The sequence below is a fragment of the Phyllostomus discolor genome, chromosome 7 (genome assembly GCF_004126475.2).
Source record: "Phyllostomus discolor isolate MPI-MPIP mPhyDis1 chromosome 7, mPhyDis1.pri.v3, whole genome shotgun sequence".
NCBI classification, from domain to species: Eukaryota; Metazoa; Chordata; class Mammalia; order Chiroptera; family Phyllostomidae; genus Phyllostomus; species Phyllostomus discolor.
In genome coordinates, this window is record NC_040909.2 from 32165661 (window position 1) to 32185295 (window position 19635).

At 42.1% G+C, this 19635-nt stretch overlaps 1 long non-coding RNA gene across 1 annotated transcript in view; it reads right to left on the bottom strand.

Moving 5' to 3' along the window:
* Positions 1 to 1427: 1427 nt before the first annotated feature.
* Positions 1428 to 19635, bottom strand: part of LOC118501602 — an 88777-nt gene continuing 70569 nt past the window's right edge. Inside the window, exon 3 of the long non-coding RNA XR_004904226.1 lies at positions 1428 to 1760. This is a non-coding gene — a long non-coding RNA (uncharacterized LOC118501602). The remainder of the gene's footprint in view (positions 1761 to 19635) is intronic.

Consider the following 19635-nt stretch of genomic DNA (forward strand, 5'->3'; position numbering starts at 1 on the left):
AGTGATTTAAGGACACTACAAATTTTTTATGCAAATTTTATGTATTAACATATCTTAACCACTTTTGTAAAAAAAATCCTAATTAAAGCAATATGTAAAGTCAATGTGTTTTATACTAAATATGAGCAAACTGTGCTGCCAGGTTAGTGCATGCAGATCTCAAAACAAAATTTCCTTACTATCTTATATTGACTTACAAATAAAGTTTTCTTGTTATTTCATTAATACATTTATACTTTCTATGTAGCAAATTGTCCACATGAACAGAAGTGGGCAAAGTCATTATATCAGGGCAAGTGCCAAGGTTTTATATTTTTAACCAGTAAAGTCCATAGGTTGGGGAAAATTGAACTTAAAAAGAGGAACCACTTTTTACATTCCTTATGTGTTTCATGTTCTCACCACTTATGTTTCAATTACACTTTTTACTCTGCCTCCTTCAGTATCTTTCATTGTTATCTAAATATTACAGCCCTTTCATTAAAATCACATGTCACAACCTTGCAAATGTATTTATTTGTTTGTGGGTTTGTTGTCTGTTTCCACAACTCTCCCCTCCCTCCTACCCTGCAAATGGAAGCTCTAAGAAGGAAGGGACATTGTACAGGTTATCACTACATCTAGATCACATAGACCATTGCCTAGAATGTGATAGGTGCTCAATAAATTTTTTCTGAATGATTGAATAGACAAACAAGTGAATAGTGAAAATTAATTTCACCACTTTGAAATTTTGAGTGACTATATGACAGAGACAGGTATGAAGATATATGAGAATTTTTTTAATGATATTGCTGAACATCTTATAATGTTATAACATAAATTTGAAAAATGTTTTCTACCATACAGTTGTGATTTTAAAATAGCTGAAGAACCCATTCATCAATTCCGTCCACCTGGTACATTTACTAATTAAGGAACACAGGCAGTTCTTAGACAAGGAGAGTTAATTCAACCATGGAACAAAAATACCTTGCCACTTCTCTTTCAAACCACTGGATCAGTTGTATTTGTATTTAAGAGTATACTAAGATCATAAAGCAAGCTTTCAGAAATTAATATGTGCAACTAGTACCTATGTGGATCAGGATTTTTTCCAATATTCTGCAACCTAACAAAATGCAGACATAAATGGAATGTTGAGACTGATCTAAGACCGCAAATATTTTCCCCAAAAAAGCTGATGTTAAAGGCTGTATTAATCTTGAAAGTCTCATTTTTATTACTACCTGATTTACAATGAGTAAATATTACAACTGAAGTTATAAAGTCAGTTCATTCCTGTCAAACAAACCTTATTTGTTTTATAAGTCAGCATTCTTTTGCCGTTTGTAGAAGTAGAAAGTTCCACCATCACCGTTAAAAGAAATTAAAATATGAAAATAATTGCCCTGTATCAGGTAGTGTCCCTTGGACTATCAGGTAGTCCTTTCTCCTGAACTGTGGCCATTGCCTCTAGGACACTCTGGATGATGTTTGGCAGTGATTCCTCACCTGCTGAAACTGCTCACTCTGCACCAGCTTTGTAGACAGGACCAGTTTGCAACACTTTGCTATGGTGCTAAGTCACCATGGTTAGAGTAGGATGAAGGGCACAAGTGTGAAGCCAGAGAGAGCTGGGTTTACCCATCTCTACACTTACCATTTGCGAGGAAACAACCCTTTCTCCAGCATTAGTTCCTTTATCTGACAAAATAACAATGTTGTCAACAAAAGGTTGCTGCCACCAACCCAAGGTCAACAGGAGTCTCCAATCTGGCCTGTGTTAAAAAGAGAATCTTCCTTTGGGTGATCAGTTTCCAAACCTGAGAAATGCAGCCTCTAGGGGAAATCAAAAGCAAGCTCCCCTCAAACAAAGGGGAGGCCTATTTATATACAGGAAGTACACACCCTGGTCCCTGACTGGTCCATTTTTATGCAAGTGAGGAATACAGATTTGCTCAGTTTGATTGGTCTACATAGGGCAGTCCCTGATTGGTGGGGAATTTTGCATCCTGACTGGTCATTATGGGCCCATTCTAATTAGTCAGTAAACATGCAAATGAGGATATAGTTGTGCAGCTTGAATAGTACAGGGCAGGTCTTCAGTCCACTGGTCAAAATACGATTCCGGAAACTCCTTTGTAAGGGTTGGCTTAGCTGAGAGCAACACAGTGCAGAGGTCTTGGCAGCCCAGTCTGAGGCTTTTCCCTGAAATGCAGTCTGTGCGAGAGGCCTCCTGTAAACAGCAGCTGCTAGACTCTGATTATAAATTTGGGCCCAGCTAACCACAAGGAATCATTTTGACAAGTATATTCCTTCTTGGAGTCAACAATATCAACATATTCACAGGGTTATTGTAAGATTTAAACAGATAATGTGGGCAAAGCATTTAGAACACAATTGGATGATATTATTGTTTTTATTATTCTATTTTTATTATCATTATGTTATAGCTCTTAAGTTCAATCCTTATACATGAGGCACCTTATTTTATGTCTGTTTGACAAATATGTTCAAAAAAGTACAAGAAAATAATAATAAATTATAATTAAACCAGAAAAATATAAAGGATTATATAACAGATTGGAGAATTATTGAGTTTTGTCATTTTACCTTTGATTAGTACATTGTTCCTGAAGGATGCTATCTGACCTCAAAGTTCCAAGTGGAAAAAAAGGGCCCAACCCTGCAAACCATTATCATTGATGCACATTTGATCTCACCATCATTCCTCACTGCTTGCCTGCAGACTGTTTAAAAGCAGTAAAGCAAACACATCCAAATGTTCTAACTTAAAAATGCATCCATATATTATGCTAAGTGAAATAAGTCAGACAGAGAAGAAAAATACCATATGATTTCACTTATATGTGGAATCTAAAAAATAAATAAACAAGCACACAAAACAGAAAAAAAACTCATAGATGCAGAGAACAAACTGATGGTTGCCAGATGGGCAGGGGTTGAGGGACTGGGTGAAGAGGTGAAGAAGTACAAATTGGCAGTCACAAAATAGTCACAGGGATGTAAAATGCAGTACAGGGAATGAAGTCAATAATATTGTAAAACTGTGTGTGGTGCCAGGTGGGTACTAGACTTACCAGGGTGATCACTTTGTAAGGTATACAAATGTCTAACCACTATGCTACACACCTGAAACTATTAAATATTAAATATCAACTGTAATTAAAATTTTAAAAAACTTTTTAAATCAAAAAAATGCATCCATAAACATCCATATCCTGAGAAGAGAAGGAGTTTAACAAGTCTCTATGTCTTAGCTCTGCCTCCTGGGTGGGGCACTTAAGAGGATTTTATGGGCTTCCTAAGGAAGAGACAGTACTAAGAGGACTCCCTGAATTAGAGCTAAAATAGCTGAATCAGGAGGAGACCCCTGGAAGCCTCCCCAGAAGATAATACCCTGTGATCCAGCCTCAAAATACCGTGGGTGGGGCTCCCTACAGGAGCTAGGCCCATTCCTTCCTACCACCTACCTGTGAGCTTGAACTATCTGGGATGTGGCATAATTGAGATGCTTCTCCCCACCCTCTCCCTCGGGGCTCCTGCACCAGGGCCTCTCTGCCCTCATGCTGTAGTTAGCTGGATCCAGACCCTGAAGAAAATCAAGGCCACTGCCTTTTGAGGAAGCTCCATCTTCCCCAATCCAGGCTCCTGCCATGGCCCTTCTGTGATCACGGCTGCCTGACTCAACGCTGTGCACACAGAACCACTGCCTCAAAGAGGAAGAAAAAGCTGAGCAGCCTTTAAAAATGCCTTGACTCCTTTCACTGATTGGCAACAACCCCTGGATCTTGTGTTCAGTCACATCCCCAGCCATCACTTCCTGAGTATCTACTATGCTCAGGTGCTATGCCAGGCATTGGGCACTTGAATGAGTCAGCCTGCTCACAGTGTATTCAGGGATAGAGTACACAACAAGAAGGAAGCTTTGAAGGACACCTGACCCAGCTGGAACACTTTCTAGGTTAGGCTCCTTGGAGAGCAGCCTGTGAGATGGAGTCAGCAGGAAGGATTTATGCAGGAGAGTGTTGGGATGGACATCTGTGGAAGAAAGGGGACAAAAGCAGGTTGGGCAGAGGGAGAAGCTGAGTCAAGACACAGTGACAGATAACCAACCACAGCTTCATCAACACCATGGGACCTCTGAAGTTAAAGTAAACCAGTGGAGTTTTCATGGTATTCAGACCTTTGATATGCCTGCATTGATTAGTTATTTCCATCAGCTATGTAAGAAAGGGCATGCATGGCCTTTGAGGCATCTGTTCCCAAACAGTCCTCTTTATTCCGGACCATCTCTCAGAATAAGTGTTCTACAGAACATGTTATTCAGTTCTCCAGTTAAAATGTCCCAATCTCAGAGATCATCTGTGGTCTTTATTCATGGGGTTGAGAGGGTAAGCTAGATAGCTGCTGGGGGTAGGGGTGCCACTCAGGCCAAGTCATGAATCACTGGAGAAAGCCAAGTGCCCCAGGTGAAGCCTTAGCTACCCAAGAGCCAGGATCCCACTTTCATTCCTATTCTCAATCTGCCAGCACCTTAGAGGCAGGACTTCCTCAGAAACATTCCCAAGCTAGCCAGGATGGTTTCAGGTGACAAGGATAGAACCTCAACTGAAAACTAGTTCAAGAAAAACAGTGGGGTAAGGATTTATCAGCTCATGTCACTGAAATGTCCAGCGATAGGTGCAGCTTTAGGAGAAGCTAGATCCAGGGCTTTACTCTCTTTCCATCTCTCAACTCTGTTTTCCCCTATGTTAGCTGCATTCTTATACATATTCGCTCTTTACACTTGGAAGCTTCAGGCTTACATCCTGCCACCTTAACGATTCCCATTAATAAATATAGAGCTTCTGCTGTGCCATATTTCCTATAAAATCCTGGATTTGTACCTAACCGACTTGCCTTGGTGTCACATACCCAACGCTGAACTGATTGCTATGGCCAGAATGCGTGAAATACACAGATTGTCTAGGTCTTTGACATGTGTTGGGAAGAAGGTGATGTCACTCTCCCCATACTACATGGCCTGACAGTGGGGAGACAAATGGTTTCCCAAAGAAAAACCAAGAGCCAATCTTAGGAGGGCAAATGGATGCTGGACTTACAGAAACAACCCACAATAACACCCTTTGCTGACACAACTTGTAGGGCCTGTGCTACTTGTAGGGACTCTGCCCCCACTTTGTAGCCTGAACAGAAGTGGTAGAGAGGTCCTGCACTGGGCCCTTCCCCTCTCCAACCCTGTCTAACGTGGCTAGCTCTCTGCAACTCACATCCTCATTGCCAAAATGGTCGTCTATCCTGCTGCAACAAAGAAATGCCTGAAGTGGATATGGAAGGGAGCTGACTACATAAAGACCACATGGCTCCTTCAGCTCTTGCTGGGCAATTTACATCTCAAGTAATCCATACAATGGATTTGGTACTGGGGATAAGGGAAGCAGTCAGAAAGGGAGAGAAACATAAATGCAATGAAAAGCTGAAAACATGTGCTAGTCATTAATTTCAATTCAACTCCTTCTACAATCAATCATCTCTGACAGGGAGGAAATCCAGCTGCTGAAGTCTCACAGACTCATAGATGATGTGAGGCTGAGAGGGGACCTTGGAGACTTCCTGCCCAACTTCCACCCTCGGCTGCTTCCCAATGGGGGTTTGAACACCTCCAGTGACAAAGGACTCACCACCACAAAAAGCAACTTTTTTAATAGCCAGGCAGCCTATCTTAAGCCAAAACCTACCATCCGGAAACTCCCACCTGCTGATCGTGGTTCTGCCTCCAGGAACCACTAGCATGATATGAGCCCCCTAGGCTTGCACTAGTGTTCCCCACCCACCACTGATGCAGGTGCTGCTGGGACAGAAATAAGAGTGGCAGCCAAGCCTATACTTGTGAATGTCATCAGGCTTTATACCATGTCCATGAGCCTCCCTGAAAGACTGATTAAGGACCAGAACCCAAAACAAGGCCTTTGGCTCTTCCCACTTTCTATTCACTACTGACAATTTGGATCCTGAGAGGTCTCTTAGAATCTGATTCTACTCTGACTTTCCAACTCAACATCAGCTGCTCTTGGCTCTGTTCTGGCATCACTGAACTTGATCCTGTCTTGATCTGCAGTTACAGAGCCTCCTGACAGCTTTGGACCATCCTCTGTTCCAGAGTGCCAGTGCTATCTGACTACAGGCTTTGTCTGGCCCGCTGGTGCCTTTGAATGAATCTGAAGGCACCAGTGTCTGACCACAATGAATTCTGGACAGACAAACGACTGTGCCAGGACATGTGGCTTAGTGAGGGGAAAGTGAGCAGGACCTTACTCCTTCCATATGCTTTACCCTTTAGCAATGACCAACCTCCACAATGGTGAGCAGCAACCCTGATGGCATCTGCTGGTGGGTTCTGACCACAGTGGCCTACTGCCCCAGGCTTTCTCCACAGGACCTGCTAGAACCAAGGCTGAACTCCCCACTGCCTTCTTTCACTGTCTGAGCTGACCAAGACCATGATGGTCCTGAGAGCTGAATCATGTCATAATACTCAATGTGTTCACAAATGTTCCCCAAATGAGCAGATGAGTGGCAGGAAGGGAAAAGAAAATTATTCTCCTCACCCTTGATGGCAACAGTTGAATAAGTGAGGTTCTGCTTTATTAAAATCAGTTCTGCCTCTTCAGCAAGCTTTCTCTCACTTGTCTGTTCCACCACAACCCGTGGTTTATGGACTCCCTGCCAGTACTCTGTACTTTCCACCTAGTTGGGCCTTCAATCAGTCAGGGCCATTACAGTGGGGAGAGGCAGAGAGGGACCCCTGGTTCCTGATGGAGAAGACACTTTGCCTTTTGCAGCTTTTCCTATTCTCCTGCTGACCCAGAGGCATCCTTTGGCCTTAACCCCACAGACACAGACAGAGCCTCTGCCAAGGCTCCTCAAATAAGAATGAAATGGTCACTTGGCAGGGAATCAGTACACACCAGGGAAGGACCTTGCGAGGAGAGCAGGTGTTCCAGCTCTGTGAGATGGGCCAGATTCACTTTAATGCCCACCTGCTGACAGCCCCTCTGCTGCCTTTCCTCTGCCCTCCTCTCCTCCAGTAGAGGCTGACTCTCATACCAGCCTATGGTATGCATCCTGGCATGGCACACAGTGGAAGGACCCAGTCACCCAGAGCACAAGGTTTGCTCTCCTGTGAACAGTGCTGGCTGCATGCAGAATTACACTGCCCAGGGCAATCAGAATGGATGGTGGAGGCTGACAGGCCCAGAGACCCCAGAGCAATTCACTTGGTTTTGATTCATGGCTTGTCAGGAGCTAACCAAATATTCCATTTCATTTTCACACCTCCTCTCTCTCCCATTGACTGCATCATAATTGAAAACTCTGGCATGAAGTGCCGGGGCCACCCTGTCTGCAGGGCCCTCAATTCTGCCTGCTCAGAATATCTTGCTCCTGAAAGAGGACAGAGGGGAAAATCAGTAACAGATGGTGTGGGGATTAGATTCAACATGGGCCACCCTCTGTTGACTCTCAGTTATCTCAGCTTGAGAACCTAGACCTCTCCCGCCCTCCGGCCTCTGCCTTTTGAGCTTATTCCTGCATGTTGCTCAACTAAGAAAAGGATGCAGGGCCAGAAAGGTGGGCTGAGTCTGAAATCATTTTCAACTCCTTGTTTGAAGGCTTGCTAAAGAGGCACGCTGACAAGAGGAGAGTTTTACAATCAACTTGGGGAATTTTTTAAAATTTCTTTTCTCTTGTAAGTATCTCTTCAAGGCTAGTCCAAATAAGAATAACACCTAACATTTATTGAGCACTTGCAAACTTGTCAGGAGCTGTTTTAAGATTTTACATAAATTTAGCTCCTTGTATCTTGGCGTGAATGCTAGGTGCTAGGTTCTGTGTTATCCCCACTCCATAGATGGGAAAAACTGAGATCAAGGGATGCTAAGCAACTGGGCTCAGGTCAAACCATTAAGAATTATTAAAAGAACTGGATTTCAATCCAGCCACCATATTAACTTATGTGTCGTGCTTCCCTGAGTTCAAAGACCAAGCCCTGAGATAGATAGATAGATACTATAGATAGATAATCGATAGAACAGATACATTTTTTAAATCATAGTAATGCAGTAGTCTTACCAGTACAGTTAAGGTTGAAGATGGTCCAAGAATCCCTGTCTGTTAGAGGTAGGACAGTTTTGGCTACCCCAGGTCTAGGGTCCAATTTGAAATGATGGGGAAGAAACAGGAAGAATGAAAAGAGCTGAGGTTCTGAGCACATGAGGTCAGAAATGTGGTATAATTTGTAGAAGCCGGAGCTGGCTGTCCAGACTTTTAAGCCCAATGAGAACATCACCAAGTCAACTGCCCGAGGGGGGAATAGATGGGTACAACCAGTTGTGGGGACCTGTGCACATGGCTGGGGCTCAGAGAACACAAGATATCACACCCAGTGCAACAAAGTTTGCTGCAGACAACAGCTATATCTGAGCGTCTCTAGTACCCCAGGGTAGAACCCAAACCTGTATTTTTATCAGGCACCCAGATAATTCTGATCATCAGACAGGCATGAAAGACACAGAAGTAGAAAAATGAAGGTCTGAAAGAGTTCCATTCTCCTGTTTGCCAGTCCCCAACCTTCCTGCCTAGGCCATGTTTCCTGCCAATGACAAGGTGGTTGGCCTTGCTGGCTCCTTCCCTGTCTGTCCCCCCTATATAGGCAGCCTCCTTCCTTGGAGTTCAGGTTTGTTTCCCCAGAATCCTGAATCCAGCAGGGTTTACATATGAAACCTCATTAGCTTTCTGCCACAGTTCTACAACCTGACACCCTGTATTTCCAACTCTTAAGACCTCACAACATGAGATTGAGCCCCACTTATCCCTAACTTCCCCCCTGTTGCCTAGAGGCTATGGCTGGGCACAGATACCACAGGCTGGTGGCTCAAAGACAGAAGTTTTCCCTGTGCTGACCATGTGGGCCATGCCCCAGGTTATACTAGTTTGTACTAATTGTTATTGCTGCTATAACAAATTCCTACAAACTTAGTGGCTTACAACACCCCAATTTATTATCTTATTGTTCTGGATGTCAGAACTCTAAAGTGGGTCTTACTGGACTAAAGTCAAGGTGTCATCAGGGCTCTAGGGGAGAAGTCATCCTTTGCCTTTTTCAGCTTTGAGAGGCTTCCCAGATTCCTTGGCTTGTGGCCCCACATTGCTCTGACCTCTGCTCCCATGGTCGTATTTCCTCAGCAACCTTCTTGCCTTCTTCTTATGGTGACTCTTGTGATTACAATGGACCCACTCAGATAGCACAAGATAAGCTCCCCATCTCAATATCCTTAATTTAATCACATCTGCAAAATCCCGTTTGTCTTGTAAGGTGACTTTGGCACAGATTCTGGGAATGAACATCTTTGGGAAACCACTGTGTTGCCTACCACAAGATTACAAATGTGCATGTCCACTTCTGCTCCAAGGCTGGTGCAGGAGTAGTCACATACCTTGAAGACTGGGGACACACTTGTCCACTGGGAAGGTGGAGGGCAGGCCTCCACCAGGAGTGGGGTTCAAGCTGCTCCTGCACTGAGAGTTGAGTGAGTGGGGATGACTCAAAGGATGTGTGTGTGTATGTGTGTGTGTGCATGTGGATGCACATGTAAATGTGCACACATGTATACATGCATCAGGGAAGTGGTTTTCTGAGGCTCCAAAAGTAGTAAGTGCTGAAAACAGCAAACCCCAGAGAGAACATGGAGAAAGGAAGTTGACAACACTCTCTTAAAATGTCATAAAAGATCGTGCATCTCAAAGTCTCAAGACTTGTCACTGCTGAATTCATTTCTTCACAGAAGCCCAAGAAGTCAAGAATTTTCCCATCCTCATTTTAGAAACAGAAGTCTGAGGATAATAGTTGTCTTCTGTTTCCTGGGCTTGACTGCTGCCTAACTGCATAGGGAAACAGCAGACTGACACAGAGTCTTTGAATATGGATTTACTGATGAGACCCTGAACCGCTCAGAGCATCTCTGTTCCCTGTGCAGAACCACCTCTCCTTAACACCCTGTCTAGAGCACACAGGTGGGAAAGCCCCAGCAGAGGGGCTCTGGGCCTGGCTGCATACAGCTCAATGAGATTCTCTGAGGAGGCCATTAGGATCCTTCTAGGAGGGGTTTCAAGGCCCCAGTGCAGGAGGAGAGCTGCCCTCTTGGTTCAGAAGGGTCCCTGAGGTGGGGGTCAGTGCTGCCACATGGCACAACTCCAGGAGGCAGTACTGACATTGAGGGGCCTAGAAGAATGATCAGGAGTCATCTGTCTGTGAAGTCCACACAACACAGCCCTTCTTCTAGAGCTGTCCAGCCAGGGTTCAGAACAGATAGGATCTCTGGACCTCCCACTCTGAAAGAGGGGCTGCAGGCTTCTCTAAGTCCATAAGGTACCTGGTTGCCCTCAGGACTTCTAGAATAAAAATAAAGACCCCTCCCTGGGCTGTGTCACTTTCAATAGTGCTTCAGAGAAAACATCCAAATAATTCAGCTCATGGCTCAAAACTACCAAGGAGCTTTGGAGGATGGAGGGGAGACCATCTTCACTCTGTTTCAAATGAAGGTAAATTTGTCATATTTCATTTCTGATGACTTTTGTTTACCTATCTGTGACTTCTTGACATTTAATTTCTCCATTTTCCTATAATATTTTTCTTGAATATCCTTCCCCTGTCTTACCTTCTTTCCCTCAAGTCCCACAAATTTCTCTCAACTCCTGAATATATCTGCTCTCCCCAGAGATTCCCCTTCCTACTGCCAAACCATCCCCTAAATGCATGTTTTAATAAGCTCCCAACACTGATCTCCTTACAAATCATCTTTTGCCATTTTGCAATTGAACCAGTGTCTTGGTTAAAATGAAAATTCCCCAGGGCACACAATAAATAATAAAAATGAATCACATAATCGAGAGGGTTATGATTCTGAGCAGAAGGAAATAATGTGAAGCAGTTGGGCTGTATTTTGTGAATCTTATGCTCAAAATGCAAAAACAAGGGGAGGAGGTGGGTAGGAGCCTCGTTTCACAAGCCCGAGGCCCTTCTGGAAACTCGGAGCTGCAGCATGTGCAAGGGGACGATCTTTGGAAAATAAACATGTTTTCTCACAAAGACCTGCCCTTTGCTAGATGTCAGGAGTCATTCTTAGAGAAAGAAGGAACCCAACATAAAATAAGGAGCCTTTCTGTTCCCTATACAGAACTAAATATCTAATGGCAGGCTCCTCACCACACACAGAGACTACAAAGAACAAACACAGACAGTCCTGGATCCCTTGGGCTTTGTAGACTTGTGACGTGAGGAATAAGGACCAGCAGACTTTAATAGTGATGTGGGCATGATCTAGAATTAGAAACACTGGATTTCAGCCTTGGCCCTGTCTATGTGACTTTGAATGAGTTGCTTAACCTCTCTAGGTCTCAGTTTTCTAATCTGCAAAAGGAATAATTAGAGAATCTCCTATTGTTAAGAGGACAAAGTCATCACTATAAAGACCTGAGCCTATTGTAGAAATTTTTTATCAGATTTTTCTCCCCAGGCAAGGGAAACAAAAGAAAAAAAATAAACAAATGGGACTACATCAAACAAAAAAGTTTTTGCACAGCAAAAGGAATCATCAACAAAAGAGAAAGACAACCCACACAATGGAAGAACATATTTGCCAGTATGTCTGATAAGGGGTTAATATCCAAAATTTATAAAGTACTTACAAAACTCAACAACAAAAAACAAACAACCCAATTAAAAAATGGGCAAAGGACATGAGTAGACACTTCTCTAAAGAGGAGATACAGATGGCCAATAGACATATGATAATATGTTCAACATCACTAATCATCAGAGAAATGCAAATTAAAACCACAATGAGATATCATCTCATCCCTGTCAGAATGGCCATCATCAATAAATCAACAAACAAGTGCTGGAGAGGATGTGTTGAAAAGGGAACCCTTTTGCATTGTTGATGGGAATGCAGCCTGGTCCATCAACTATGGAAAGCAGTATGGAGATACCTCAAAAAATTAAAAATGGATCTCTCTTTTGACACAGTGATCTCACTTCTGGGAATATATCCTAAGGAACCCAAAACACTAATTCAAAATGTTCATTGCAGCATTATTTATAATCACTAAGATATGGAAGCAGCACAAGTATCTATCAGTAGATGAGTGGATAAACAACTATGGGACATTTATACAATGGAATTCTACTCAGCCATAAAAAAGAAAAAAACTTTACCTTTTGCAACAGTGTGGATGGACCTGGGGAACATTATGCTGAGTGAAATAACCCAGTCAGAGAAAGACAAATACCATATGGATTTCACTCATATGTGGAATCTAATGAACAAAATGAACTTAGAAGCAAAACAGAGACAGACTCATAGATGGAGAACAGATGACAGCTAGTGAGAGGAGGAAGGTTACAGGGTGGAGGGATTGAGCAAAAGGACTCATGGACATAGACAACAGTGTGGTGATTGCTGGGAGAAGGGGGGATATAAGGGGACTAAATGATAATGGGAAAAAAAACACAACAAAATTAAATCAAAAAGAAAAAAAAAGATCTGAGCTTAGTGCCAGACACAGAGTGAGCACTCATCAAATGGTAACCCCATAAGAGAATTAATAGCCCCTGCAAACTAAACATGAAGTCCTGTGGGCCCTGAGGGCAAGGTCCAGTGTTTTTAGGCAAGGGTAAAGTGAGGAGCACAGGGCACTGCATAGGGTCCCAGACATGCGGATATAAAGTAGGATGATGGAAACCCCAACCTGAGGTCTAGCCCAGTGCCTTTCCCCTGTAGGCAGTGAGACTTCTATGCAACACTGGTTAGCTCAGAAAGTGAATTTCTGTAAACCCCACCCAGACATACCCGTCGGTGGCCTGATAGACACTTCTTCCCTATGCTGCTCTCCTTGGGGTTTACCTTGTTCCATTTCACAGATGAAAAACTGAGGCCCAGAGAAAAAGGACTGACCCACATCCATTCAAGGAGGCCAAAGCAGCAAGACAAAGTGGACCCCTGCCTATCATCCAGATTGATGTGAATACACCTGTTATAATAGGGGCAGCAAGAGTCACCTGGATGAAACTGAGGGTGCTATTACCCAAGTAGTTGGCAGCCTGGTCCCCTTGAGGACATAGAGTGCAGATGGGTGTGCTCCTCAAGTAACGATGGTTTTGTCTCCCAGACAAGTGAGGTTCAGAGAGCTTGCCATGGCTCTTGGGAGGCAGAAAAATCTGGGTCCTGGGTGTTCAATGGCCAGCTGTGGGCCTATGGCAAGTCACTTCTCTCCAGGCCTAAGTTTACATAGGATTGGCTTAGGTTAGACTCAGAGCCTCAGATTCATAGACCCAGTGAGTAGGATGGGGTCTATTTGGCCTCACTTTATCCCTCTTTCCCTCCTTTCCTTTCTTCTGCCTTTTCTCCATCCTTCTCTTCCTCTCTTCTGTCTTCCTTCTATTGCCCTTAAGTATCCTTAAGGGACCAACTTGCCATCACAGGTTCAGCCATCCAAAGTGTCTTACTGCATCATTGCTTACCTGGTCCAGACAGAATAAACTTGAATTTGCAACTCTGGACAAAATTTTTTCTAAGGGCTTATGACTCAAAACTTGGCCCGTGGACCAGCCATGCCCCCATTTCCTGGGAACTTGTTATAAATGCACAATCCCAAATCCCACTCCAGACATGCTGAAACAGAATCTGCATTTTAGCAGATTCATGAGCACATTAACGTTTGAGGAGTGTAGGCTAGTCTAGGGCACCCCCTCTGAGCTCCCGTACAGCCTGATCCTGTGTTCTCTGTGCTCAGAGCACACTGTGAACCCTTCTCATTCTCTATCCCCAAAAGGGATTATTCTGGCCATCTCCCTGGGTCCAGAGCATTGGTGAGTTTCTACTGGAGTGTAAGAACACTGTCAGGAATTGTCTCTTAAGCTGATGATCTTAGCTTGGTCTCCAGAAAGATTCCTTTTCAGATTCAGTACTTCAGAGATGGGCAGTTCAGCCCCTACAGTAATTCACAAGCATGGTACCCTCATGGAAAATTGGTGAAGCTAGAGAGAAATGCAGACGTGGCAAATTTTAATCCTGCCGACCATAATCAGCTTTTGCTTCTGCAGCAATTAGCATAATATTACTGATAATGTTTTACATGGCAATTTTGCTGTAAACATTTGTGCTAATTTGCCATGACCTAATTATTTTATGACATATAATTACAAAGTAGTTTTCAAGTCGAAATATTTTTGTTTTACTTTCTTATGATTCTTTTTCTAGGAAAAAAAAATTTAAATCAGCACACCCACAATTTGAAACACACATTTCTCTCTTAGCTGTTGTTTGTGACACTTTACTTCACGAAATGGGAGGAATTCCCTAGTGCTGGAATGCTGATGATCATGCATTTAGTTGTGACTAATTTGAATTGGGTGTCAGTGAATCTGCCTGCTCTATTATTACACTGCCTCCTACCAACACCCACTCACTCACAAACACACAAACACTCTGAATCCTGCTAGGGAAGGTGGCAAGTGCTTGTAATGAGAGAAAAAGGGTTGTTTCATTTTTAATGAATGTGAAAGCTTTAGCTAAAAAGAGAGCATGAACTTTGCATTATCCTCCATCATCCAATTCTTCCGAGCGAGCTCTTAATTGCCTCCCAAATTGACAAGAGGCTGAAGTGAACAGCCCCAGTCATCACCTGAGATCTCGTGGTGAGGAGAAGGAGTACTGTTCTGCTAACAGTGATGACAGTCCTAGCGTCAATGTGGCTGCTGCTGTTACCCACTCCAGGGCAGGTCTCACTAGCAGTAATGAGGTCCCTGGACCTTCAGGAGACAACCATAAACTGTCTGAGCCTAGACTCCGAATAGACCAGGGAGATGGCCAGTCTGTGGCAGGTTGACTGTGTCCACCCAAAATTGGGCTAGGTTCAAATCCTGGCTTCACCACTTACTCAACACGCCAGCTGGAGCGAGTTCTTAACACCTCTTGTGCCTCAGCTGCCTCTTCTGTAAAATGAGAATAATGATAACTTTTCCCTATTTCTAGGATTTTTACAAGAATTAAATTAATATTTATAAAGCTTTTTAGAAAGAACACAAGTTTTTGAAAAACAAAATAAAATTCCTTATTGTTACAGCTTCCCACCAAGAACACAATCCTCAAGGAACAGGCTCCCATCAGATCAAAGAAGCAAAAAGCATTGTAGGTTTGGTGATTATTGAAAAGATGATCATTAAACATTTGCAGCAAAAAACATTTTTTGATTGGAATGGATGGAACATTTACAGAGCACATTATCTGGCTTAGGCCCTAGCCAGGTCTGAGGAATATAAAGATGAGTAAACAAAGCTCCAGCCTTGAAGAGCCCACTGTGAGCAGAGATAGGCATGCAAACCAATAGATGCGCATAAAAAAGCAAAACTAATACGTACAGATAAATCGCAAAAGAAGAAACAAGGCTGGCACAAAAATCTGCATAGCCAGTTCCTAATTTATATTTATAATCATGGATTTTAATGTACTTCAAAGTTTTTATCAACTTCATTAAGGTATATCTATGATTCATATAACTCACCAATATTAAGTACATGATGTAATTTTAACACTCATATACAGTCACACAAGCACAGTCACAATATAGAAGACTTGCATTACCCAAAACACCCCTCATGCCCCTTAGTAATCACCTTCTTTAACCTCTAACCCCTGGCAACCTCTGTTCTACTTTCTATTACTACCGTTTTGTTTTTTCTACAATTTTTGACAAGTTGGGTCACACATTCATATTTTTGTGTGTCTAGCATCTTTCACACAGCATAATGTTTTTGAGATTCACCTATGCTATTGTGTGTATCAGTTGTGCTTCAGTACTTTGTTCCATTTTTATTGCTGAGTAGAATTTCATTACATGGATGGACCGAGATATCCACTCACTGGGTGATAGACACTTAGGCTGTTTCTAATTTGGGGCTAGTACAGAGAAAGCTATTATAAACATTCACATAAAAGACGTTATGTGGATTATATTTTCATCTCTTCTGATAAATATGTATTCAGTGGGATTTCCAGGTCATAATGTGTTTGGGTTTTTTTTTATTCTAAGAAACCACCAAACTGTTTTCCAAAGCAACTACACTATTTTGCAAGCTCACCAGCAATGAATAAGAGCTCTAGTTGTCCCAACATCCTCACCAGCACTTGGTAGGGTCACTCATTCTCACAGGAAGTAGTGATAGCTCATTGTGGTTTTACTATGCAGTTAGTAGTTTACTATGCAGTAGTTTACTTATCAGTGCAGCTACTAGCATGCTTTTCATATGCTTCTTTGGTGAAATATCTGTTCAAATTTTTTGCCCGTTCTTAAATCATGTTATTTTTCTTCTTCTCATTGAATGGTGAGAGTTCTCTATATATTCTGGATATATGTACTTTATCAGATATCAAATATCAATTTCACAAATATTTTCTCCAAGTTGATGGCTCACCTATTCATTTATTAACATTGAGTTTCAAAGAAAAATGTTTTTAATGTTGATGAAGTCTAATTTAATTTTATGATTCATGATTTTTGTGCTATAATGTAACTCAGGATATAAATATTTTCTCCTGTTTTCTCCTAAAAGTTTTATACTCTTAGTTCTTACATTTAGGTCTCTGCTGCATCTTGAATTAATGCTCATATCATATGAGTTAAAGGTCAAGATACGTTGTTTTGCATATGGCTAGTGAGTGGTTTCAGGACCATTTATTAAAAAGGCTATATTCTACATTGAATTAGCTTGGCACCTTTATTGACAACAAATTGGCTATATACATGGGATTCTTTCTTGACTCCCTTCTGTTTCACTGTCTATACATCTATCCTTATATCAATACCCCACTGTCTTGGTTACTGTAATTTTACAGCAAGTTTGATATCAAGTAATGTAAGTCCTCCTACTGTATTCTCTTTCAAAATGTTTTGGTTATTCTAGATCCTTTACCTTTCCATATAAATTTTATTCAGTGTGTCAACTTCAACAAAAAAGGCCTGCTGGCAATTTGACTGGGATTGTGTTGAATCTAGATGTTATTTGGGGGTGGGGGTGATTAACATCTTAACAATATTGTATCCTTTAGTTCATGAATATGATTATTATCATGATTTTTATGGTTTATAACAGAGATGACATATAACTAAACCATTCCCTATTATTGGGTATTTGAATTGTTTTCAGACTTTTTAAAAAGATTTTATTCATTTTTAGAGAGAAGGAAAGGAAGGAAGAGAGAGAGAGAAACATCAATGTGTGGTTGCCCATCATGCGCCTCCTACTGGGGACCTGACCCACAACCAAGGCATGTGCCCTAACTGGAAATGGAATCTGCGACCGTTGGTTTTGCAGGCCGGTACTCAGTCCACTGAGCCACACCAGCCAGGGCAGGTTTTCACACTTTCAATAATGTTTTGGAGATATTGTATTAAGTGAAAGAAGCAGAGCACAAAACTACATGAAATTTATAATTACAAATACACATACACACATATATGTATATGCACATACATATACTCATACGTTAAATAGGCATAGGGACAGAACAGAAGGAAACAAAACAAATTGAAAATAATGTATTAGAGGGGTATATTATAGCTTATTTCTTTTTCCCTTTCTGTTTTCTAAATGTATTATGATATGACATGCAATGAAAGTAAGTGAGTAGCTTCCAGTTGTCTCAGGTAGTAGAGGTCAGAGCCTATTTGACCAAAAGGTGGCACCTGAGCAGGGTCTGGAAGGAGGTAACATTTCCCATGTACATGGCAGAAGGAGAAGAGGAAATGCCAGTCTAAAAGAACAGTCTGAACAAGGTCACAGTGGTATGAAAGAGGACAGCATGTCCAGGGAACTGGGACTTCTGTACAACTAGAGTAATGTAGAATGGAAAGAGGGAGGCTGGGTCAGATCATGAAGGGTCTAGGTTATGAAGTCCCTATGTGTAACTAGAAGAACTTAGCTTTATCTTATATAGTACTGAGGCCACACCAAAGTGTTTTCAAAGCTGAAAAGTGAGACTACTAGACTTATATCTTAGAATAATCACTCAGTGAGCCACATGGTGGAGAGGCAAAGAAAGGTTGAATTCCATGGCACAGTGACCAATTAGAGATCCTTGAAGAAGCACAGGCACAAGATGAGAGGTGCCCAGACTCAGGAAGTGACTGTGGAGATAAAGATAGGGGGAAAGACCTACACCTACTACAAGGCACATTCATGAGAAGCTTTCATTCTCCTAAAATAGACTCCACCAAGCTGTCAAGGAAGCTGGCAGGTCCTGAAGATGCATCCTTCAGTTGAACAGATGCTAGAGCCTGGGACTTAAGCATGAGACTAGTGCACCATCATTATGGGGCTACCTCCAGGGAAGGCAGGCCCAGAGCAGCAGGAAGTCATAATAACAAACCAGCATATAAAGCATATGCCATACGACCATAATTTCTCACTTCTCTGGGTAAGGATCTCCTTCAGTGGATTCACCTGGAAAAAGCCCTTTAAGATATAGACCAAGCAACCTACAAAACATGTACTATTGCTCTGTGGACACATCTGGGTAGCTTCCAGGCTAGTTGTACAGGGGTTTCAACAAATATCTCATAATAAATGACCTGTTTTCTTAATATCCACTGTCTTGCTTTCTAAATCTAGGTCTTTCCAAATCTAGGTCTTTACTCCCATCATTCCTTTTTTCTGGTATGCCCTCCTCCTACTCTCTCACCAGCTATAAATACCCCATCCTCTACATCCCAGCCCAAGTGAAATGTCACCTCATCCCAAAGATTCCTTCAGTCTTCATCTGACCTAATAATGTCACTACACTGTTTAAAATCCTCCAGTGGCAAAAACTCTCCCATAGCGCTATTTATTCTCTAACGTTGTGTTAACCTTGGTGACTTTCCATCATAGCTACTGTTGTGCACAATCTTCCCCTCCCATAGCCTTGATTTCGTGAGGACAGAAGCCTCTCTTATTCTCTTCTCTTCTCCACTTGGTTTTGCATGGGACTTGGCACACAGAAGATAATATTGATCAACTAAATAGGCAAAAGGCAATTAAAGTTAAATGCATCCAAATAGAAAGCTGCAGGGGACATAGTGGATTCATTCCAGGTTCATTTTGAGCAGGAATAATCAGAAACCAATATCAGCTATTCCTAGAAGCATAACTATACAAAATTTCCAAGATAGAAAGAGACCTCAAGGGTCACTGCCTCTAGGCTTACCCTCCATCCTTAAGACTAGAACATACATCTTCCTTGGCAAAGCCAGAGGCATGGCAGAAAAAGCCATGATCAAGGAAGATAAACTTTCAAGGTAGGGAATATAGAGCAAGTCTCTTTCTCTGAGTGGGTAGGTAGACATTTTATTTCTTAGCTCTCAGATTTAGATAAAGAAATAATATTCATTGATTCAATATTAGCACCCATAGTATTCCAGGCATTGCTCAAAGTAATGGCAATACATGAGTGAATAAATGGATCACAATTCTGAAAAATGGTGTGACCTAGTGAGGAAACAGACAGAGTCATATGCCCCAATAAATATGTTAGT